Source organism: Heptranchias perlo, chromosome 11 (assembly GCF_035084215.1).
Source record: "Heptranchias perlo isolate sHepPer1 chromosome 11, sHepPer1.hap1, whole genome shotgun sequence".
NCBI lineage: Eukaryota > Metazoa > Chordata > Chondrichthyes > Hexanchiformes > Hexanchidae > Heptranchias > Heptranchias perlo.
Window position 1 is genome coordinate 48688120 of NC_090335.1, and position 25280 is coordinate 48713399.

General features: G+C 42.3%; 1 protein-coding gene across 2 annotated transcripts in view; it reads right to left on the reverse strand.

Annotated features, from left to right (window-relative positions):
• The window catches only part of tent5c (terminal nucleotidyltransferase 5C), a 128907-nt gene that overhangs the window by 58399 nt on the left and 45228 nt on the right, over window positions 1-25280 (reverse strand). The window contains exon 3 of one of the 2 annotated variants that reach the window (XR_010964418.1): window positions 2944-3553. The exons of the other annotated variant lie outside the window; for it this stretch is intronic. The gene's annotated coding sequence lies outside the window, so the exon portion shown is untranslated. Of the gene's footprint in view, window positions 1-2943; window positions 3554-25280 lie in introns of those variants that run through there. 2 annotated transcript variants of the gene reach the window in all.

The following is a 25280-nucleotide window of genomic DNA, read 5'->3' on the forward strand; positions in this document are numbered from 1 at the left end:
TGCTGTAACTTTCTGTTCCAAGCAGGTTATTCTTTTTAAAAGAAAATGCACAAAGTTTGAATCAAAGTGAGGGTGACAATTCATGTTAAGAACAAGTTGTTTGTTGGGAAATTTGACCCTTGGGGCCCGATATTAGGAGGGAGGGGGGGTCGACTGGGCGCATGGGTAATGCGCCCAGTGAAATCGGTGGGTTCCCCACGCGATCGTAAGTAAATTGAAGCCACGTACCTTGGCTTCTGGGTTTCGCGCTGGAAACCTGCGCAGCGGGCGGACTGTGCACCCACATCATAGGCTGTCAGCTGGAGGAGCCCTATTTAAAGGGGCAGTCCTCCACTGACTGATGCTGCAGAAAAGAGGCAAAATTACAGCATGGAGCAGCCCAGGGGGAAGGCTGCTCCCAGGTTTAATGATGCCTCACTCCAGGTCTTACTGGATGGGGTGAGGAGGAGGAGGAGGAGGAGGAGGAGGGAGATCTTCCACCTGGCGGATGGGAGGAAGTGGCCTGCCTCTGCCACCAAGAAGGCCTGGCTCGAGGTGGCAGAGGAGGTCACCTGCACCACCAACATATCGCCCACCTGCATACAGTGCAGGAGGCGCTTCAATGACATAAGTAGGTCAGCCGAAGTGAGTACTCTTACTCATTCCCCTACACTCCGTCTGCCACATCACCGCCCCCGCCCCACATCTCCTTCTGCACAGCCAACACTACTCTATCACATCACTCCTCACACCCACTGAACCCTTATCCTCATCTTACCTGCACTTCCTCACCTCCCCAGTACTCATCTCACCACTACCACTCAAACCAATCCTCATACAATCTCATGGCTCTGTCTCATACTCACCCTCTTATGCATCTCTTTAACGATCAGCTTCACCCAACCTGCCACTACCTGTGCTGCAGCCACAGGGCATGCATCACATATGTGCAGTAGGAAGCGTAAGGCAAACGTGTCGTGAGCATGAAGGGGATGCACAAGGGTGTTTGAGGGTTTGTCATGGTTTTTACTTATATTTGATTTCTGATCAACTCACATTACATATTATATCATCACCACTACTGCCACGTCTTGGCCATTCTTGACTGGCTTGTGCAATAATGCCCTTTCATGAGGTTCTCCATGAACACCCTTGATGCCACTCATTGGGTCACCCTACAGTGGGTGTATGTGTAGTTGCACGACTACTTTGTGCAGGTGCCTGTTACGCAGCACTGTGTTGTGTAGCTCCACGTGGCGGAGGTGGACAGCGTGTCTGGCGAGGCTGGTGATGTTGCTTGTCCTCCAATGAAGTGATGAACACAGCTATGGAACCCCCCCCCCCCCCACCTCCATCCTGATGGTGTGAGTGTGAGGGGGTCCACAAAGTAGGTAAATGTGTTTGGACAGCAGAGTTTAGGGTATGATTTAATAATTTTGAGTGTGGAGACAACGGTGTGGCAGGCAAAACTTTTTCTGAGGTGACAGAGTGCCCTGCTGCAACGAATGAGGTATTCCCCCCAACTGTCAAGGAATCCTCTGCATCTCCCATTGGCTGCTGACTGAAACACATCTGCAACAACAGGGAGTGTTTCCCACAGCATGGGAAACACACTGAGGAGAGTCCAAAATCATATCCCTGCTAAAATCTCTTCCTAATGAGGTCTGTCAACAACCTCAAGTACCTCTCTAACTATCTAAACTGTCATCCCGCCGGCTTTAATTGCCGGTGGGAGTCCTGCATGTGGGGGCTGCGCGCACACTGATTTGCGTCATTGGGGAACCCGGGTTGGAGCCGGGCTCCGGACCCGCTCCGGGATTCCCCAATTTTAGGAACCCCCCCGCCATGAACTCACCTGCTCGGCCATCATAAAATTGACCCTTGGTGTCACCTTGGCTCAATAGGGAGCACTCTTGTCTCTGAATGAGAAGGTTGTAGGTTTAAGCTCCACTCCAGGAGTTGAGCAGATGGGAGTGAATTTCCGTAGGGCTTCTCGCACTTGTCTGCTGTAACTTAGGCCAAAGTAGGAGAATCTCAGCAGAAATGCACTCCTTTAATCTAGGCTGATAGTGTATAACCTGAAACCTTAAGCAACTAGCAAACCCAAGGAACCTTATACCCTGTTCAGAGAAATTAAATGTTTATACAGACTAGCAGAATTGATCTGTACCTAAATCCTATTTAACTGCTTGTAGAACCAGCCTTACCATGATGTAGGTCATTGTACCATGCATGGGCTTTCAAAATATGAGGCTTCTATCTGGATGACTCAGTTGTGCTCTATTTTCCCCTCTAAGGACCTCAACTGCAAGATATTTTTCAACAATGCTACAAATCCTCACTTGCTCAGTAGTAGCACTCTTGCATCTAAACCAGAAAGTTTTGGGGTCAAACCTCATTCCAGGACTTAAGACATAATATAGACTGACACTTTAGTGCAGTACTGAGTGAGTGCTGCATTATCAGAGGTGCCTTCTTTCTGATGTAATGTTAAACTAATCTGCCTGTTCAAGTGGATGTAAGGAGAACAGGAAAGTATTCTGCCTCATTCCTCGTTCATCCAGCACTAGCAAAACCAGATAACTGGGCATTTATCTCATTTGCTGTTCGTGAGACCTTGATGTGTGCAAATTGGCTGCTGTGCTTACCGACAAAACAAGGGTGACTGCAATTCCAATGTGAGATGTCCTGGGAACATGAAATGAGACACATAAATGCAAGTTCTTTCTAGAGTTCACAAAAGAAATTATTGTGTTCTGTAAACAGCATGGTGAAGAATTCAGAGACATGCATGGAGGCACAGACAGACTCCTGCCATTAGAAGCACAGGACACTGGAATATAGCATCGGACTTAAATTGAATGATAAGTCATCTCAGATTGTGTTTTAATTATTCAGTCCACCTTGTCCAGTTTTATCAGGAAATAAAACATATTAAAAGATTTTAAACTAATAATGCTGCATAATGGACTTAGCCTAGAGATTCCTCCTTACAACCACAACTTTGCTAAACATTGTTTTTGAGAAATAACAATTAGAGTCACCATTTTGGATTGATATTTAAATTACATCAGCAAAGCAAGTTTTGATGATCTCCTGAATAGGGAATTTAATCTGGTTACGTTCGTTTTACAAGTTATTTAGTGGCTGTTTAATGTGTAAAAGTGTAACTGTCAGTATCGGTGTGTATCATTGTACGTAGTTAGAATCTGCAAGCTTTGCTCATGCAGGCAAGACGCAGGGTCAAAAAATTCCTGGGCCGAAGGTTGGGGAGGGGGCACAGCAGCAGCATTGGGGTGGGCAGGTCAGAATTTGAGGTGGGACCCAGTTCCACTCCCCCCTCCCCCTTTCATCAAAGTCATCGCATTCTGCCAGATGTGGGATGGTGACACCAGATGCTTCCACCCGTCTTCATACAGATGTTATCAGAAGAGGCAGGACTGGTGGGATGACGTCAGCTGTCCAAAATCTTGCCAGTTTCACCTTCGGTGGTTCTAAAAGAGGTGGCTGCAGTGATAGTGATCGTCTGTGATTGGTCGTGATCGTCCAAAATTCCCTAGATTCTAGAACAGTCCTAATGGATTGAAAGATAGCAAATGTAACCCAGTTAGTCAAGAAAGGAGGAAGAGAGAAAACAGGGAACTACAGCCCAGTTAGCCTGACATCAGTCGTCAGGAAAATACGGAAATCTATTATTAAGAAAGTGGTAACAGGGAACTTAGAAAATCATAATATGATTAGGCAGAGTCAACATGATTTTATGAAAGGGAAATCGTGTTTGACAAATTTATTAGAGTTTTTTTGAGGATGTAGCTAGCAGGGTAGATAAAGGGGAATGAGTAGATGTGATATATTTGGATTTTCAAAAGGCATTCAATAAGGTGCCACATGAAAGGTTGTTATGCAAGATAAGGGCTCATGGGTTGGGGGTAATATATTAGCATTGGTTAACAGACAGAAAACAGAGTAGGGATAAACAGGTCATTTTCATGGTGACAGGCTGTAATTAGTGGGGTGCCGCAAGGATCAGTGCTTGGTCCTCAGTTATTTACAATCTATATTAATGACTTAGATGAAGGGACCGAGTGTAATGTATCCAAGTTTGCTGACGATACGAAGCTAGGTGGGAAAGTAAGCTGTGAGGATACAAAGAGTCTGCAAAGGGATATAGACAGGTTAAGCGAGTGGGCAAGAAACATAGAAAATAGGAGCAGGAGTAGGCCATTCGGCCCTTCGAGCCTGCTCCGCCATTCAATATGATCATGGCTGATCCTCTATCTCAATACCATATTCCCGCTCTCTCCCCATGCCCCTAGATGCCTTTTGTGTCTAGGAATCTATCTAGCTCCTTCTTAAATATATTCAGTGACTTGATCTCCACAGCCTTCTGTGGTTGGGAATTCCATAGGTTCACCACCCTCTGAGTGAAGAAATTTCTCGTCATCTCAATCCTAAATGTCCTACCCCGTATCCTGAGACTGTGACCCCTCGTTCTGGACCCCCCCAGCCAGAGGAAACATCCTCCCTGCATCCTGTCTGTCTAGCCCTGTCAGAATTTTATATGTTTCAATGAGATTCCTTCTCATTCTTCTTAACGCGAGTGAATAAAGGCTGAGTCGACCCAATCTCTCCTCACATTTCCCCACATTATACTCCATCTGCCACCTCATGGGGAAATGTGAGGTTATTCACTTTGGTAGGGAGAATAGAAAAACAGAATATTTTTTAAATGGTGAGCAACTATTAAATGTTGGTGTTCAGAAAGATCTGGGTGTCCTCATACAAGAAACACAAAAAGTTAGCATATAGGTACAGCAAGCAATTAGGAAGACAAATGCCATGTTGGCCTTTATTGCAAGGGGTTTGGAGTACAAGAGTAAGGAAGTCTTACTACAATTGTACAGGGCTTTGGTGAGACCAACCTGGAGAATTGTGTGCAATTTTGGTCTCCTTAGAGGCGGTGCAACGAAGGCTCATTAGATTAATTCCTGGGATGAGAGGGTTGTCCTATGAGGAGAGATTGAGTAGAATGGGCCTATACTCTCTGGAGTTTAGAAGAATAAGAGGTGATCTCATTGAAACATATAAGATTCTATGGGGGCTTGACAGGGTAGATGCTGAGAGGTTGCATCCCCTGGCTGGTAAGTGTAAAACTAGGGGGCATAGTCTCAGGATAAGGGGTTGGCCATTTAAGACTGAGATGTGGAGGAATTTTTTCACTCGGGGGGGGTTGTGAATCTTTGGAATTCTCTACCCCGGAGGGCTGTGGATGCTCAGTCATTGAGTATATTCAAGGCTGAGATAGATAGATTTTTGGACTCTAGGGGAATCAAGGGATATGGGGATCGGGTGGGAAAGTAGAGTTGAGGACAAAGATCAGTCATGATCTTATTGAATGACGGAGCAGGCTGGAGGGACCGTATGGCCTACTCCTGCTCCTATTTATTATGTTCAGTGCCTCAGCTGTGCAATCAACAGCCATTAGGAAAGCAGCAACTTTGAATGACTGTGTTTTAAAAAATATTTCCTAGCATCTTCAGTTGGAATTGCAGCAAGGTACTGCTTGGAAGTGTCTACCCCTCCCTCAGAATTTGGAATGGGGTCAGGGTCTAGCAGACTAGCAGCCAGACATCCCAGCCCGTTGTACTTTGCATTTTGTCAAGATCAGGGGCAAAAAAAAAATCTTGTTTGTACCACGTATCCAGGCTGGAGTCTTTTAACTATTTATTTTGCTAAGAGTTTTTGATGCAACTCACTAGGGGCAGAGGTACCAGGACTACTGCTCCATGGGCACTGCACGGGCTTGTACCACAGTGAACCGACCTTAAGCTATAATAAACTATCGGGTTCCTGGCACACAGCATACGGCTCTGGAAATATGCAGAGGTCATTGGTGGAATATCCAGCACCAGAAGCTTTTAAAGGGCGATTGGCGCCAAATTTACAAACGAGATAAAGCAGTACTATTTTAAGATGTCCCTTTAGAGGTGCTTCCTTGACACAAAATGCACTTTCATGCAATTTGTGTCATCACATCACACCGTTTAGAAAGCACAGAGAAAAGATTTGTCAAATGCATAAGGTGACTGTGCCCCTTTAAGGAACTATGTTTCTAGCAACAAGGAGTAAAGGATTTTATAATTAACCAGAGGCCAATAGGCTAACTGTTTAATTCGAAGTTAATAATAAAGGTTTACTGATTATCAAGTGATAGTAACCTTGAAAACATTTATGGAAATCTACTCAAGTGCACACTAGGCAATTGAAGGTGATCAAAAGCATTCACTTCTCCCCATGAAAGCTGATTAATGTGAGCCATTTATTTCGGTTGCTGAAGTGAGCCCTTTCGTAGATTGGATATTTATCACTCAGAGCAAACTGCTCCCCTGGATTCTCTGCTGTGCTTGGTGTGATTAATAATTTGGTCGTAAAGCGTTGGTTGAGGGATAAATGTTGGCCAGGACACTGGGAGAACTCCCCTGCTCTTTTCAAACTAGTGCCATGGGATCTATTACACCCACCTGAGAGGGAAGACGGGGCCTCGGTTTAACATCTCATCCAAAAGGCAACACCTCTAATGGTGCAGCACTCCCTCAGTACTGCACTGAAGCATCAGCCTAGACTATGTGCTCATGTTTTTGGAATGAAGCTTGAACCCACAAACTTCTGACTCAGAGGCTAGTGTACTACCACTGAACCAAGTGACACCTAATATCCATGAACATTTCATTCATCCAAATAGAGGCAGACAAATTTGTAATGAAATGGACATGACACAATACACCATATGACATATTTCCCATTATTTGTGGCACCAGGGACACTGGTTGCAGCAGTGGAGGGTTTAGATTTTAAACAGCCATCTTGCACTACACTAAAAGTTTTCTTCTTCTGCCCAGGCCACCGGCACAGCTATGGTGCTGTAGGTGCCGTAAACATTAAGCATTCCCCCCCCCCACCTCCACCACCGGCTGCGGCAAGAAACCTGATAGTAGCTGAAACATCACCGAGAACCCAGCAGAATTATGATAATAACCCCGATCCATGGAAACCAGCCGGGGTCAGGTGTGCAGGCATGGGGCGGGCAGAAGTCTGGTCCTTTCAAAGTTGTGCCACTAGAGGGACCAAGCAAAAAAAGCTGCCCGGAGATTACATTTTTTTTACACAATTTTTGGTGCAATGACAATTTTCTAAATCCACTTTACCGAATGTCTTATATCAAAAGCTAGAGCCGGCACTGAATAAGAGAGATGGATGGACAGATAATCTGAAGTTTCTCTTGATTGCCTTTGTGATTAGAAAGACATTTTGCACAATTCTCTCACAGGGGATAAATTGGGTGTGGTAGAGTCTGCGATAGGATAGATTTTACAGAGTTTGTGGAAGGAGCAGACTAATTAGGCCAAATAGTCCTTCCTTGTTTATGGGCGAAGTTAGGGGTGTGCAACCTGTGCAATTGCACAGGGGCCCGAGCCAGCCAGGGGCCCTGAGTGGAACCAGTGAAAGGACACCTACGCTCCATGGGACACACTGACATGCAATATTGCACCGAGCATAATCAGTAGGGTTATTTCATTTGTCTTCTGGTTCTTTGTCATTTTATATTAAATAGGCAGCCCGCCTTTCTTTTGTTTAAAAAAAACATTTGCCTCGGATAAAGGAAACGGAATCACAAGCACTCGTTCCCAGTGGCAGAAGTTAGCAGGAGTCTGTCCCCAGCGGGAGCCCCAGTCTTTCAGTCCTGGTCAAATATTAGGCACTGATTCTGGAAACAGATGTTCACTAGGGCTGCTATACAATGTTGCTAGTGAGTGTAGGGGTCTGACTCTGGGGTCCTATAAAATGAAAGGGCAAAGAGGGAGTGGAATTAAGTCAGTAAAAGAAATCAGAATAGAGAGAGAGAGAGAGAAAATGAAAAGGAGTACAATCTCCTCGCACCTTGAGGTCAGGGTGCAATCCTCTGTCACCCTGGGATCAGGGTACAGTTCCCTCTCCCCTTGGGTAAAGGGGGTGTGGTCCTGAGAGAATGAGAGACAGACGGTGAGAGTAAGTGCAAGAGAATGAGTGACCTTGAGAGTGAGTGAGAGCGAATGAGGAAATGAGTGAGTGTGAGAATAAGTGAGAGTGAATGAGAGTGTGAGTAAGTGAATATTAAGATAAATTGTATCTCAGAAAATTCCCACCTTTCACGTTACTGAGTGAGTGTGTAAGAGAGTGAGTATGAGATTGAGTGAGTGAGGAAAATTTTGATTGAGTGAGAAATTGAGTGAAAGACTGAGTGAGGGAGTGAGAGATTGAGAGTGTGAGAGAGTAAGACTGAATGAGGGAATATGTGTATGTGAGCGTAAAAGGATATGTGAGAGAATGAGCTACTGAGTGAGAGTGAGTGAATGTAAGAATGGAATATAAGAGTGACTATGAGTGAGAGAGTTTGAATGAATGAATGAGTGAGAGTGTGAGTGAGTGTGCTCCAGAACTAGCCATGTCTCAAGCCAAGCTGTTCCAGTACAGCTACAACACTGGCATCGACCCAACTAAGTGGAAAATTGCCCTGGTAAGTCTTGTCCACAAAAAGCAGGACAAATCCAATCCAGCCAATTACCACCCCATCAGTCTACTTTCAATCATCAGCAAAATGATGGAAGGTGTCATCAACAGTGCTATCAAGCAGCACTTACTCACCAATAACCTACTCACTAATGCTTAGTTTGGGTTCCGCCAGGACCACTCGGCTCCAGACCTCATTACATCCTTGGTCCAAACATGGACAAAAGAGCTGAGGTGAAGTGAGAATGACTGCCCTCAAGGGCAATTAGGGATGGGCAATAAATGCTGGCCTTGCCAGCAACGCCCACATCCCATGAACGAATAAAAAAAAGATATCAAGGCAGCATTTGACCGAGTGTGACATCAAGGACCCCAAGTCAAATTGAAATCAATGGGAATCAGGGGGAAAACGCTCCAGTGACTGGAGTAATACCGAGCAGAAAGGAAGGTGATAATGGTTGTTGGAGGCCCGTCATCTCAACCCCAGGACATCGCTGCAGGAGTTCCTCAGGGCAGTGTCCTCGGCCCAACCATCTTCAGCTGCTTCATCAATGACTTTCCCTCCATCATAAGATCAGAAGTGGGGATGTTTGCTGATGATTGCACAGTGTTCAGTTCCATTCGCAAACCCTCAGATAATGAAGCATTTTGTGCCCCCATGCAGCAAGACCTGGACAACATCCAGGCTTAGGCTGATAAGTGGCAAGTAACATTTGCTCCACACAAGTGCCAGGCAATGACCATCTCCAACAAGAGAGAGTCTAACCACCTCCCCTTGACAGTCAACGGCATTACCATCACCGAATCCCCCAAAATCAACATCCTGGGGGTTACCATTGACCAGAAACTTAACTGGACCAGCCACATAAATAAAGAGCAGCATCAGAGGCTGGGTATTCTGCGGCGAGTGACTCATCCCCTGACTCCCCAAAGCCTTTCCACCATCTACAAGACACAAATCAGGAGTGTGATGGAATACTTTCCATTTGCCTGGATGAGTGCAGCTCCAACAACACTTAAGAAGCTTGACACCATCCAGGACAAAGCAGCCCGCTTGGCACCCCATCTTTGACCTTAAGCATTCACTCTCTCCACCACTGGTGCACAGTGGCTGCAGTGTGTACCATCTACAAAACACACTGCAGCAACTCGCCAAGGCTTCTTCGATAGCATCTCCCAAACCCACGACCTCTACCACCTAGAAGACAAGGGCAGCAGGTACATGGGAACACCACCACCTGCACGTTCCCCTCCAAGTCACACACAATCATGACTTGGAAATATATTGTCGTTCCTTCATCGACGCTGGGTCAAAATCCTGGAACTCCCTACCTAACAGCACTGTGGGAGAACCTTCATCACATGGACTGCAGCGTTTCAAGAAGGCAGCTCACCACCACCTTCTCAAGGGCAATTAGGGATGGGCAATAAATGTTGGCCTTTACAGCGAAGCCCACATCCCATGAATGAATAAAAAAGAAGAATCAGTGAAAGAGTGAGGGAGAGTCAGTGAGTGAACGCTAGAGAGTGTGTGTCAGTGAGTGAGTGATAATAAGAGTTGTGATTCAGGGGACAAGCACTTGCAGTGGACTCCGACCTCAGTGCTTGCCTTCTCACCTACCCCACTCATTCTCCCGCAGTCATGGCTAAGGTGGGAGGAGGAGCAGATGAAATTCAGTTCCTACAAATTGTAAGTATCACTCATCTACTCCGTTAGTATATAAAACTTCACTGCAGCTAAAGCACGAAAAGTTGGTTTGAGTTGTCATATGGTTCATATATTGAAATAAAATCAATGTTGCAAGACCTTTCATAGTCATTTGATGTCATTTACTGTTGTGTTATCTATTGTTTATCATTAAGTAAACTATTGTTATATTACCTATTGCAAACATGGCTTTCCATGATCATACATGTGCGGATTTGACACCAGATTAAGTAGGTAGTATTTAGCATCATTGTCTAAATAAATGTAGGGGCCCCAAACCGAGCCATTGAACCTCAAGGTAAATGCCACCCCTGTCCTTATTTTGTGTTTTCTTACATTCTTAAGTGGTATGGGACTGAACCATAAAGAAGAGGAAGTTCACAGATTAGATCCCCGGTCCATGCTGAGTTAGCTCACAGATTGGGGGAAAAAAAATTGAAACTTGAACAAGGTGGAAGACTTTTTAAAAATGTTCCTCTTCAGCCCAGGCCTCTAGCCCTGCTATGCTCCGGCAAACCATAACCATTTCACATCCACTTCCCCCCCATCCAAGGCAGGCAACCTGACAGTGGCCGATACATTGCAGAGAGCTCGCCAAAATGGCAATGACTCAGAGCCGAGGAGATCAGCTAGGGTCAGCAGTGCAGGTTTGTAAAATAAAATGTAGCTCAGAAAATTCCAACCTTCACGTCCTCTAATGAAGCTGCTGACTCCTTGCTGGAGTACAGTTCCACAGGCATATTTGCCATTCAGTATGTCGCACAAGTGGCTACTATTCACGTGTAGACCTTGACAGTGAATGTTAACAGATTAATTTAAAATGGGGTATCACAACTCAGCCCAATGCGGTCTTCATCAGACTTCCACAAACGTGTACTTCATTGGGCATCAATCAAGAACAGGAACCCTGCCCCATGTTCCTCTCCCAACTCAGAGTGCTGAGACCAGCTGGTGTGAGTTCAATTGTAGACTTAGTGGAGGCCCCCATATACAAAAGGTAAAAGGTACTTAACCCCATTGTTTATCTTTCTATAAATGTCCATATAATCCCTGTGGGAGGGGGAAGATAAATTTTAATATCTCTGAACCTTTGGGTCTTCCTGGGCCTCTCCCTTCCCCCTCGGAGTGATATGGCACTACTACAATTTTCCAGACTGCTGCCAGGGTGGGTGCCACTGATGCACCCATAAAGGCACGGGCCGCCTGTCCTGATGATGATAATAACACCATCTGTGCAATATGAGCTGTGGTCATTATCACTGGCCATGGGCGGATGGGAATTCCAGTCCAATGAGTGGGAGAGTGGGATGTACACACTTTAAAGCCTATGCAGTTTTCTTTTAGAAATTCATCTTAATATAAATATTGCGAATCACTTATTATTTTCCTTATACAAGGAGTTGGCTTAGTATAATGACTATTTTAAAATATATAATTACTGTTATATTTTCTTGCTGTTGTAATAAATATGTTTTTGCATTTAAACAAGGTCTGTTGTTAACATTACTCTGTCACTTTTGAAGATGTGGAGGATCCTGTGGAGACATTGGGAAACCACATTCTTTATCCTGGGCAAGCTATCAAAACTTACCTAGCAATCATGGCCAGTGAAGATATTCTCAAAGCTGTGGGGAACTAAGCCTCACCTATGAGAATAATCAAAAATAAGTAAGCCAAGAAACCTAGAATAATAAAAGGGCAGAAAAGACTCAAAAAACTAATAGCTACTTCCTGAATAACAGCCACTCACTTGCAGAATTAATTTCTGTCATCTGATACCACTTGAACTTTAACTGAGTGCAAATTCTTTCTGTTCATGGTGGCCATGGGGTAAATATGAAGATCCCTAATGTCTACATGAGAACCATGTGAGCCCTTTGCGCTCAAGGGAACCCTTCCATTTAGTGATAGCTCTCTGTTCTGTCCAGTTGATGCCCCCCTTCCACAGGAAAATTGATGAAAACTTTGCACTTTGAAAACACAAAGAGGCTGCCACTTGCTTGATACATGTATGCACTGCAGACTGCCTGCTGTGGAGGGAATCTCCTGGGGTGGCTTGGAAGGATCTAATAGCATGAAAGTTTTATGCTGTGGTAACCTTCACTTGTACAGCAGGAGTTGCCACTGATCCAGATGTTCTTTGCAGGTCATTGTACAGCAGAGAGCATAACTCTATGGCAAGTCTCCTCTGACATGAAGGGATCTATTAATGCAGGTCCTGGGGTAATAAAGTGTGTGGCCAAGATACCTCAGGGGTGATTGCACCTGCATTTGTTGACCTCTCATAAACTCCTCATCTTCATCTCAATTTTGCAATGAATTTGGAATTCCTGAAGAAATACCCATCATCAATTCTTTCTGTGGTGTGATTTAAATCCCAGGAGCAAAGAAGAATAATGAAGAAAAATAGTGACAGTGAAAAAAAATGCAAAAATAGAGGACTACCTAGCAAAACCAACCAAAGCTTGGAGAAAAATGAAGCAAGAGATAATTAAAAATGCATCCTCCAGCTGACCTTAAGAGGCCTACTTGAGCAGGTCATGTGTGGAGAAAACCCTTAACATGGGTGCAGCTCAAGCTGTGAGCAGGGCCTCACGCGAAGACATGAAATTCAGCAAGAGATCCTTTTTAGTAGGATTTAAATATTAAAGTGCATTCACACATGCTAGTAGAATGACTTCATTATTTACTGTTTTGCAAGTTTTTAAAATTGGCATTCATGATTGAAATCTAAACATTTTAAATTATTACAAAAAAAATAGTTTGTTTACTCTATCTTTTAGATGGATGACAAAATTACAAAACCCAAACTCCAGTATTTCAGTATCAGCTACTAAGAAAAATGTTTTGTCACACCCTTCTTCTCACCTCTTTCTAACTGACAGAACTGCATCAGATAACAACCCACGGAAACTAAAATGCATCATTGTAGCCATATCAAGCACAGCAGTGACCGAAATCGATGCTCACAAAGACTGTTCAAATCATATCCAGAACACACAGCATCACTTGACGTTAGCCAGGGGAATAGGGATTTCCCCACTCAGTGTAACAAATGGAAATTTATGATCAGTATGATATTTCAACTCATAGTCATAGCTCCATGTAATGTTCTACAACTCTCTAGGGGAAATTATGGCTTCTTCAAGTTTCCATTCTACACAGTCATAGAAGAAAAGTGTGTTCTTCAGTCATTGTGGATCTCCCACTCTCCTACATAGAGAGTGGGTTTGACATTTCCAAATACAGGTCTGAGACCTGGACAGGGAATGCAGTGGGAGGGGAAGATTAAAGGGGCGTAATAGCTTTTTTGGAGCAACTTCTGGCAGGTTTCTGGCACAGGCATCAACAATCAGTTGGCTATGAAGAAGAGATCACCATGGAAACCTTGTATTGTAACAGGAGCCCTATCATCTGCAGTGTAAGCTCTTTCAGTGTAGCCTTCATGAACTCATTAATGTAATTTTTCATTAATTCAAATCATTGGTAACACTAGATGTAATTATTGGCATAACACTGCACACCTGGACACATACACAGTATAGCGTTCTGCAAAACTTTGCCCACAGCAGCTCCACAATGGGGCCGAAGTAAAAAAATCTATTTTCTTCAGTCTTTGGCTCCAAAAGGAGCGATTCTGCCTCCAGGCAGGATAATCGACCCCTCTCAGGATCGATTACCTTAGTCTATTAAAGTTTAGGGACCTTCAGAAGGCCTCAAAGGTACTTACACTAGTTCTCAGCTGGCATGAGTTCTGTTGAGGCCTTTCAAGAGTGTAAAAGGTGGAATTTTCCAGAGAAGACATGAACACCGGCCAGCATGTCCCAAGGTAGGCCTCATTGCCCTATTTTCCAGCCATTTCCGTCGCAATCCCTTCAAGTGGAATTGCAAAGCAAAATCCCCCCGCCCCCTGCTGGAATGCATTGTGTTAATTGACTCCCGGCATTGTTTAGCCAGCATTATGAAAATTAGTTGACTCTGGGATTTCATATGGGGCTAGCCTTCTAGGGTTTTAATGGACAAAAGTCCTACCCTGCCTTGCTTATGTCAGTGCATCAGGGCCCCAGGAATTTTGAGGCCATGCTTTACCCACTCTCTCTGGTGACTGGCATAAGGAGATCTAATTAAAAAGATGGTGGAAACAAGTCCAGCAACAAAAAAAGTGTAAGCCAGCCCTTTTTCTCGTATGAAGAAGAACCCCTCCATCCCTCCCAGGCCAGACAGTCCAATACTTTTAAATCATCACCACTCCAATTTAAAACCATTGTAAAGCACATCCAAGGGTTCCTAGCCAACAGAACTTGCAGTCATTGATATTGTGCTTGCACGTTTTTGCTCACTGAGAATATCATTCAGAAGCAGGCCTCAGCAATTCACAGCCTGTTTCTGACACCAAAGCCAATTTATAATGAGTATCTTAGCAACATGATTTAGTTCTTTGTGACTTCAAAAGTTGCACAGTGGAACAACATCACATCAGATATTTAAAAATACTTTCAGCCCCAAAAAATACTTGTCTTTTGTGTCCAATTTGTAAGGAATTAACTGCTCTAAAAACCATCATTCATTACTGACAACACAGAATATAAACAAGCATGATAGACAGTAGAGGGCATCCTTCTCCCCATTCCCTCTACTCTGATATCTGCCCTTTGATGTGAAAAATACTAGACCATTTATCAAAAATCAACTCAGAAATTGACAACAGTATTAAACTTGATAAACTCTGCAATGAACATTGAATTGACAATTTCACTACTTTTTTTTCCACTGTTTTGTTTCACTGTACTGATTCCCAATCACAATGTGATCCCCCTCCCCCTCAGCTATACAATGCAATCTGCTTTTTGCTGCGTCTCACACTTTTATTGCGAGCCACATCATTCTTTCAGCAAATAACACTACAGTTCCAGAAACCTGTCATTGTCGACATCCATTTCAGACATGAATGGCTCGAGAATGTTCTTTCTGATACTGCTTTTTTTTATTTTTTAAAAATTTGTATAGAGTGCTATAGTGGGCCTTAAAGGGAACTGGTAATTTTTTGGGAGGATAATTCTGGTGCAATGCAACATATGAAATTGACAGGCCAGCTGGTCTATGAAGCCTGCCCAATATCATGATGGCCGGAGTGTCATGACTAAACCCTTCCTCCCTTCCTCCATCCCACCTCCCTCTTCCCCCTGCAACCCCCCCCACACCCCCCTGCAGCCATATAATTTCCTGGGAGAGGCAAAACAACAGAGAAGAAAAAGCCCAGGGCCAATAAGGGAAAAAATAACCTGGAAAATTCCTCTCAGACACCCTCAGGTGATCAAAACCAGTCTAGGAGATCACATGGACCAAGTGTTACCTATAAAGGCACTTACCTTCTATATGACACAATCTCTGCTCCAGTCAGGAACTGGTCCAGCTCCCTCCTGAAGGCATGGAGAGAGTCAGCACCCATCACACCAGCCAGCAATGTATACCAGAGGCTCACTATTCTCTGGTAATAGAAGAACTGACTAAAATTCTGTCCATTCCTATTTTCACCTAGTTGAAATTCATGTGCCCTGGTCCTCCCCAATCTGTTAAGTTGAATAATCTATCAATAAGGACACTATCCAGCCCTTTCATTATTTTATAGACCTCTATCAAGTCACCTTTACCTATACACTGCTTTAAAGTAAATAGACAAGGTCCTTGAGCCTATTTGAGTAGCTGAGGTTATGGGCCAGCTTCTCCTTTGGATGGAGAAAATAGAATGCTACAGACAAGGACACTTGCTCCATATGACCACATACATGCCATGATGATGAGAGATGGAGGTGATTTTTCTCTTTAAATGAAATTCCCTTGAACACTAGCAGTTGACATAGTGGTTGTTAGTTCAGATGGTGCTTGAGTGTTTTGAGAAGTTTCCCTTTGCATTAATGAGTGTCCCTGACACTCAGGTGCTGAGAGAGAAAGAGTGTGATAGGTAAGAGGCTGAGTGATGACAGTATGAGACAGTGAAGGATATGAATTGGCAAGAGTGTCTTGATTTATCTTCGCTACACTTGTGAGGTCATTGAACTTCTTCCAGCATTGTGTGGCAGATCTTGGTGTGGTGGAGGTAGCACTCACTGCTTTTTCCACCTCCCTCCAGGTAGCCCGCACCAACCTCAATTGGGGCTTCCTCAATGCCCAATAATCTTGCACTGTGGCCATCACTTCTGCCTAAAGGACTTCCATGGATGCTTCCCAAAATCTAAGCACTCTTCCAGCCGTTGATACCCACTAGGCTGCTCCTTCACACATTCTTGCAGAGAAAGGATGCTTCCATTTAACTGGTCAGTTGTGATGCCCCCTCAAGATTAAATAGCCTGATAACACTCCCTATTAAGGCTCACACACAAAAAACAGTCAATCAAATGCATCACCAGACGTCTACTGACACCTATGAACCGCACCCCAGCGTGCGTTAGTGCCTGCAGGAACAGAAGGGAGAAAATTGGAAACAGAAAAAAATACTGCCCCCAACTGCACTCCTGACATTTGGAAATTACTGTTATTGTATCTAAGATTTAAATTTGTAATATTTAGAAAAGTGAGGAAATTTAGCTGTAACTACACTTCAGGAACACGTTCGATATTGTATTTATCCAAAAGGGTTGAACATGACAAATAATGTATGAGTGACAAAGTATCCAAGCTATTTTCTGTTACAAACACGGGTGGATCTAGAAATGATTAACGATAAGTAAGATAAAGTTGTAAAATATTAAAACTGTAAGCGGACATACGGAGGATGTAGGAGGTACGATATGGATTGATGTCACAGAGTACACAGCACTGTTGGAATGCACTCACTAAATAATTTTAGCAGTACATGACTTGTGTTGCTTTTATCCATTGTGTAGATGTCACAGCTGCGACCATACAGAACACTTATTACATAATAAAGGCTGTAAAATACAAATTTTGCTCCTGGTCATGCAGGATCTTACACGTAAAAGGAAGTTTGGCCAGACATTTCTCTCTCAAAGGCAAGAAATTCCTGTTATAGAGCAAAGTAGGCAGACTATAAAAATGTAGGTCTGCTGAAACTTTACAATATGTATGCCTCTAACTGATTCAGTTTTGCTCCATTTACAATATGGGGCAGATTTCACACTATTGTTGACAACAGAGAAATAACTGCTAAGTCCTTATCTCAGCCCCTCCACCGCTGCAATCCTTGCACATGCCTTTGTTATCTCCAGGCCTGACACCTCTAAGCTCTCACTTGTCTGAAACTTTGCGGCATGTATACTGTCCCGCACTAAATCCACTTATTTATGACCCCAATCCTTGCTACATTAGCTCCCCATCCCCAATGCTGTTTACAGTGTTTCTTTGGGGGTTCTGCCGATATTCCGCCAAAGTTACGGCAGGAGATCAGGAGAACCCCTACAGAAATTCAGGGCCTTTGTTACCCTAGTGATGTTTCTGGCTGAGTAACATCAAAATGGTTGCTGGAAATGTGACTCTCTACAGTTTGTACAATAAATACTAATTTAGTTTCAGAACTGTAACTCCATGTGTGCAAAGGATAAACATCAAACATGCACCTGGAATTTCTGCAGGGGTTCTTCCGATCTTCTGCTGTATCTTCAGTGGAATGCACACCCCCAGAGAAATGGCGTAAATAGCTAAAAGTGGCCATTTACGATGTTTCTCTTGAGGTTTCGCCAATCTTCTGCCGAAGTGACAGTGGGAGATTGGAAGAACCATGTGTAAGTTCTCCCCATTGTGTCAACAGACGTCAGGGCACCTACTGAATACAGCATTTACCCAATGTGTAGACTTGATCAAAGGATGCACACATGACTGTGTTGGCACCTCTATGGCACCATTTATTCTCTGTCTTTGTGAAACTCTCTGAAAAGGCTTTTAAGATATTAATCCTGGTGAGACACATTTACAGGACCCTATGACTATTCTCAGCTCTTGGCATACTCCATAACAGTTTGAGGCATTCTAAGCTAATAGCGATATTGTGCTGCCACTGTGCCCTTCCTGTCGGATGTAACAGTGCCTTAAAAGAACTTCTCACACTTAAGTCTGGTGGAAGGATCACAAACTAGCCCAGGCCCAGATACACGGGGTCCCAACATAAAGTTGGAGTTTCCAAAGGCCTTGATTGGGGACAGAGCCTTCACCCACCCCAAACAAGCCCATTGACACAAAGGGGATGGGGCTGGGGCAGAGGTTCCCTATGTTGGGACTTCCTGCTTCCCGGTCTCTCAGAGGCCTAAGGGTTCTTTGGCAGCCAGTACACCAAGAAAAAAAGAGGCGTACTAGCCTCTTTAATGGTGGAATGAAAGGGCCTCACCTGGGTGTCTACACTCTGTGACTGAGGCCTAGATCTTTGAAGGGGAACAACATTTTTAAAAATTATTTTACAGTAGCCCCCTTTTCCAGTTGAAATTTTCAGGGGTGGGGGTTCCCAACACCCCACCCAGCTTAGGCACAAGCCTATGGGAACAAGTAAGTGCCTTAGATGTGCTCCTCGCGGCACAAGCCCCCGCCGCCTGTATACAGATGAAGTAACCTCCCACTGACCCCATATACGCCAGCTGGGTCAATGCTGAGGTCACTGGCAGGCGTGATCCCAGTGTAATTGTTAGGATGATGGCTCCATCAATTTCAGTTGATTTTACTATATGAACATCCTGTAACTTAAATTCTTCTCCTGTGATGTCAGTTTATCATCTAATTTAATGTAACCTAATCTACTGAACAATAAAGTGCAACAAGAGCATCGCAGAACATTCAAGTCACATAAAACAAATTCATTAATGATTGCCACCCACACTCACAAGAAGCAGTTGTGTTGAAAGTGATAGTTGGTCTATCGGAGATTTATTGCAAATGGCTATTGCTCTTTGAGTGAAATTGGTGAGGGAAGAAATTATTTTGCTTCATTTTTGTCTGTACTTAATGTCTGATTCTGAAATGAATATATAAAGCTGGCTTTAGCTTTCATGTTTTCATAGAGGGAAGTACTTACACTTTAAAGTATCCTTTGTAACTTCTATATTATTAGTTTCCAAACATCTGGCAAGGGTTCCCTCAGTGATTGGCTAACCTGAATCCACTGAGGAAACTAAGTCTTGTGAAAGAAGTAATGGAAATTCAATGTCACACGATGGGGTCAGCACTCAAAGTGTCCATCATGAGTATCTACTGATTACTCCCCCATGCTGACTGTGAGTTGCCTTCATATTTCAACCACTATCTGCAGTTTCACTACATCCTCAAATGTCAGAATTTAGGATGAACTAGATTACAGAGACTAACAGCTATTTTCAACTAGGTTGGTTATTTTTTTGCTTTCAGTCTTTACATTTGATCAACTGCATGAAAGAAAGAAAGTTCCTTCTAATTACATGAATTTAAATTGAATCCAGAATGACTCTTGGGTATTGTTCCACGTGAAAAATAATTTATTCTTAAGGGTCATTACAATACAGTCATTATTTTAAACCAAAGGAGTTGTATATCAATTGTAATAATTACATCGGGTTACATCGAGTTTACAGCACAGAAATAGGCCAATCGGCCCAACTGGTCTATGCCGGCATTTATGCTCCACACGAGACTCCTCCGTCCCTACTTCATCTAACCCTACCAGCATACCCTTCTATTCCTTTCTCCCTCGTGTGCTTATCTAGCTTCCCTTTGAATGCATCTATGCTATTTGCCTCAATTATTCCTTGTGATAGCATGTTCCACATTCTTACCACTCTTTGAATAAAGAAGTTTCTCCTGAATTCCCTATTGGATTTATTAGTGACTATTTTATATTTATAACTTCTAGTTTTGGACTCTCCCACAAATGGAAACATATTCTCTACATCTAACCTATCAAACACTTTCATTATTTTAAAGGCCTCTATCAGGTCACCCCTCAGTCTTCTCTTTTCTAGAGAAAAGAGCCGCAGCTTGTTCAGCCTTTCTTGATAAAGATATCCTCTCAGTTCTAGTATCATCCTTATGAATCTTTTTTGCACCTTCTCCAATGTCTCCATATCCTTTTTATAATATGGAGATCAGAACTGTGCACAGTACTCCAAGTGTGATCTAACCAAAGTTCTATACAAGTTTAACATAATTTCTCTGCTTTTCAATTCTATCCCTCTAGAAATGAACCCAAGTGCTTGGTTTGCCTTTTTTATGGCCTTATTAACCTGCGTCACTACTTTTAGTGATTTGTGTATCTGTACACTGAGATCCCTTTGCTCCTCTACCGTATTTAAACTCTTATTATCCAAGCAGTGTGCGGTCTCCTTATTCTTCCTACCAAAATGCACCACTTCACGCTTATCTATATTGAAATTCATTTGCCAATTAGATGCCCATTCTGCAAGTTTATTAATGTCCTCCTGACTCCACATGCTGTGATCTTAGTCATGAGTCTACAGTGCGGTACCTTATCAAAGGCCTTTTGAAAGTCAAAATATATTACATCTACTGCATTACCCTTGTCTCTTTCTATTGCCTTCCACCTTTGTATTAACTACCTCCCCCCCCCCCCCAAAATTTGGTGTCATCCGCAAATTTTGAAATTGTACTTCCGGTTCCCGAATCCAAATCGTTAATGTAAATTGTGAACAACAGTGGTCCTAGCACCCATCCATGTGAAACACCACTTCTCACCTTTTGCCCGTCAGAGTAGCTACCCTTAACTCCTACTCTCTGTTTTCCATTTCATAGCCAGCTTGCTATCCATTTTGCTACCTGTCCCCCTGACTCCGCATGCTGTGATCTTAGTCATGAGTCTACAGTGCGGTACCTTATCGAAGGCCTTTTGAAAATCAAAATATATTACATCTACTGCATTACCCTTGTTCTACTCTTTCTGTTAATTCTTCAAAGAGTTCAATAAAGTTGGTCAAGTCATGACTTTCCTTTCTGGAATCGATGCTGACTGCTCTTTATTATATTTTTGTTTTCTAGATGTTTTTCTATTATATCTTTGAGTAAAGATTCCATTATCTTTCCAATATCTTTCCCATGACTATCTCCCTTTTTAAATATAGGAATCACATTAGCTGTTCCCTTTTCTAGTGATTTTTTATATATATGTAATAGTGCCTCTGCTATCTCTTCCCTAACTCTTTTAATATGCATGGATGCAATCCATCCGGACCAGGGGATTTATCCTCTCTAAATTTGATTAGTTTATCAATTATCTCCCCCCTTTCTATCTTAAATGTCTTTATAATGTCTGTATTAAGTAACCTTTTGCTGTCATGTCCATGTGGTTTGGTATCATGGTTTGACCAGGTGGTTTTTATGACCCCTCATGTAGGCATAATTATTAAATGGTGTTAGTATTTTCTCCGCAATCTAGTTTCAGCGTTGGTCCAGGCTTGCTCCCTGATCTGACCTTCGTCTTTATTGTTTTTCTGGCCTTGTTTTTCATCTGATTTTATCTAATTTTATATCCTTCCTTCTAAATTGATCTTGATTTTTAGCTGTACCTTGTTTCCAATGTTATCTCAATTGTTCTGACTTTTCATAAGATCACATGATACTTATTGATGAGAAGGCCATTCGTCCCATTTTAATACTTCCATCCAGAACAATCCTACACTCCCACTATTACTGTATCTAATTGTTTCTGAAATGATTCCAGGATTTTATCTCCACCACGCTGCCTGGAAGTCCATTTGAAGTGTTGATCACTCTGCGTAATGAAGATATCAATCCTAAAGTTACCTTTCACTAGTTTGGACCTGTGTCCCTTTGCCCTATTCCTACTGTTCATTTTGAAATAGTATTCTGAATTAACCTTTACCATACAATTTACTATCTTTTATATTTCTATAAGGTCATCATAAAGATGCCTTCATTCCAGGCTGAAAAGCCCATTTGTCTCCAGTCTTTCTTCATAACTCAGATCCCTGACACTAAGGATCAGACACTGCCTCTACACTGCCTCTGGCACTCAAATGTCTCCCTTGTTTCTCAATGACCAGAACTGGGCACAATACTCAAGATGCAATCCGTCCAGAGCACTGTACAGTTTGATTGTGACTTCTTCTCACTTGAATTCTACTGTTTTGGCGATGTAGTTCAACATTCCATTGACTTTATTGATTGCTGCTCTGCAGTGTCTGCATCTGAAGATTCTGCCATCAATGGTGGGATGAGGGGATGGAGATGCTAGAATCAGAAGAACAGAGTACATAGAGGATACAGGGCTGGTGGTGAAGATTGCAGAAATAGGGTGAGACAAAGCCATGGAGGGACTTATAAGAAAGAAAAAATGAACTTGGATTTATATAGCGCCATTCCCATCCTTGGGATATCCAAAACTGCATTAGAACCAATTAATTACTTTTGAAATATAGTCAGTGTTGTTTTGTAGGTAAATGCAGCAACCAAATTGAGCATCGCAAGGTCTCACAAACAGCAGTATGATGAATAAATGACCAGTTAATCTGTTTTTGGTGGGGTGGATTGATGGATAAATCTTCCTTGTTCTTCTTCAAAAAGTACCATGTGATCTTTTACCCCAACTGAGCAGAATCACCGTTTAATGTCTCATCCAGCAGACAGCACCACTTCCTCAGTACTGCAAGTGTCAGGCTAGATTACATGTTCAAATCCTGGAGTAGGGCTTGAACCCACAACCTTCTGATGCCGAGACAGGAGCACTACACGCTGACGTAGATAAGGGTTAGGGTTTTAAATTTATTTGCAAGGTTGAGATGATTGGGCAAACAGTACTCGTTTCTGGTTGGTACTTTTTACCTACTCTCAATTGGTTCCCATTTAGTATTTGATATTAAATAGAAACAAAAATTGAAAGTAGTTAAAAACATTTGATTGGTAACTTATTGAATGAGTGATTGTTTGAGCCAATCATGATTTTTTTTCCCCAACGCATGGTATGTTGCTTTGGACTTGTAGCACCTAAGAGGCTCCACTTGCAGGTGTGGCATGGTAGTTTGGGACTAGATGCAATTCAATTATGACAAAAAACAGAGGCATTAAACATCTTCTATGAAGGATTATTCAACTAAATGAGCTGAATATAAAGTGTTTAACACATGCAATGTGTATAAGTTAACTTGGTATATACTTCAATTACAGGTTATGTTATTAGAATGTATGAAATTTATATTACTCTTACAATCTACATGCTTTTAAAGTTCAAACTTGGCATCACCTAATGATTATTTCTTGATTTATCTCATTTTCTCTCTGACTCATTGGTAGTACTCTTGCCTCTAAGTCAGAAGGTTGTGGGTTCAAGTTCCGCTCTAGAGACTTAGGCACATAATCTAGACTAACACTTCAGTGTAGTTCTAAGGGAGTGCTGCACTGTTGGATGAGACATTAAATCGAGGTCCTGTCTGCCCTCTCAGATGGATGTAAAAGATTCCATGGCACTATTCAAAGAAGAGCAGAGGAGTTAGCCTCATGTCCTGCTCAACATTTATCCCTCAACCAACATCACTAAAACAGATTATCTGGTCATTTATTTCATTGCTGTTTGTGGGAGTTTGCTGTTAGCAAATTGGCTAACATGTTCCCTACATTACAACAGTAACTAGACTTTAAAAGTACTTCATTGGCTGTAAAGTGCTTTGAGACGTCCTGATGTCATGAATGGTGCTATATAAATGCAAGTTCATTTGACTCTTTTCAACTTTGATGGTGTCCTGCACTATGAAACTTAGCCCTTCATCTTCATTTCTCAGTGAGAAAAAGCTTGTAAAATTTTCTTCACTGTGATTGTGGTACAATTTGGTACAAAACAAATGCCCTGTATCAATTATATATATATACACGGAAGCCATTTTATAGACTCCCCAGGTGGCGACCGATTGAATGTTAGTAGTTTTTCTTAACATAGAATTGATTACATATATGCACTGCACATATTCACAAAAAGAACTCTCCTCTGACTGCATGCTGAACTGTAGCTGAACTAATATATTTCCGTAATTTCATAATGCAAGTCTGATGTGAAACTGACTGCAAACCTCTACTAAATAACACAATCATTCTGAGAGTGTTTCCTGTAGCTGAACTGGAACTCATTTTCTTTTTAAAAGGCACAGTTAAGATATTCGGTCGGTACACAGACAGATTCAACATTACACGACTGGAGGAAATTCCATTTATCCCTGTGGTGCATTCCAGTGCTCTGGATAGCTAAATAAGGAAAGATTAGTGCTCCAGTTTTCACCTTAGAGCGCAGTAATTTAATTGCATTGAAAATTCATTTTTAATATTGCAAAAAAGAATTGTTGATAACCAAATTTAGCTACAGCAAAGTCTCACTATATTTTTAAACCTAGTATTCCCAAATTTCTGGGAGCCAGACAACAAGGTGTATCATCTCAGATTCAAAATCCCAGGAATCAGTAATGTTGTTTATCATTGGTTAGGACATAGCACATATGGATTTCTCTTCTGTTAAGATTTACCCATCAATGAAGAGGAAGCAGTCATGCACTCTTGATGCCATCTTGTGTAACTGGCCCATGACAGAAGAAATGATCAAAAAGCAGGTATATTGTTATTGCACTGTCTGGAGGAAATTTACAAAGTGAACTTCATTTGTTCAATTGATATTAACAATAAAAAAAAGTTACTGCTTATGATTAACAGCTAAAGTTGACCAATAAACCAAAATAGTTACATACTTAATGAAATGAGATATTGAAATTTATATTAATAGGCTGGGTTATTCTTTATAAAATGGTTCCAGAAAAAATGCAAGGATGTTCAAAAAATGAAGCAATCAAAATAAAAAATGTTAAAGATAATGGACTGTATGGGATAAACTAACTACTAATATAATTATCCAGCTAGTTTATTACTAATATATGGGAGAATGCAGTGATACATGTACCCAGATAAAGTGTTTATAAAAATAAGATTACTTTTGATGTGCCATGCCTATGATATTTGATGTGTAATGCCTCAGATATTTTACCCCCAATTCATACCCAGCCTATTACTACATTCTTTCCTCCTTACTCTATCATAGGCTTGAATCCCCTTTGAATAAGCCCAT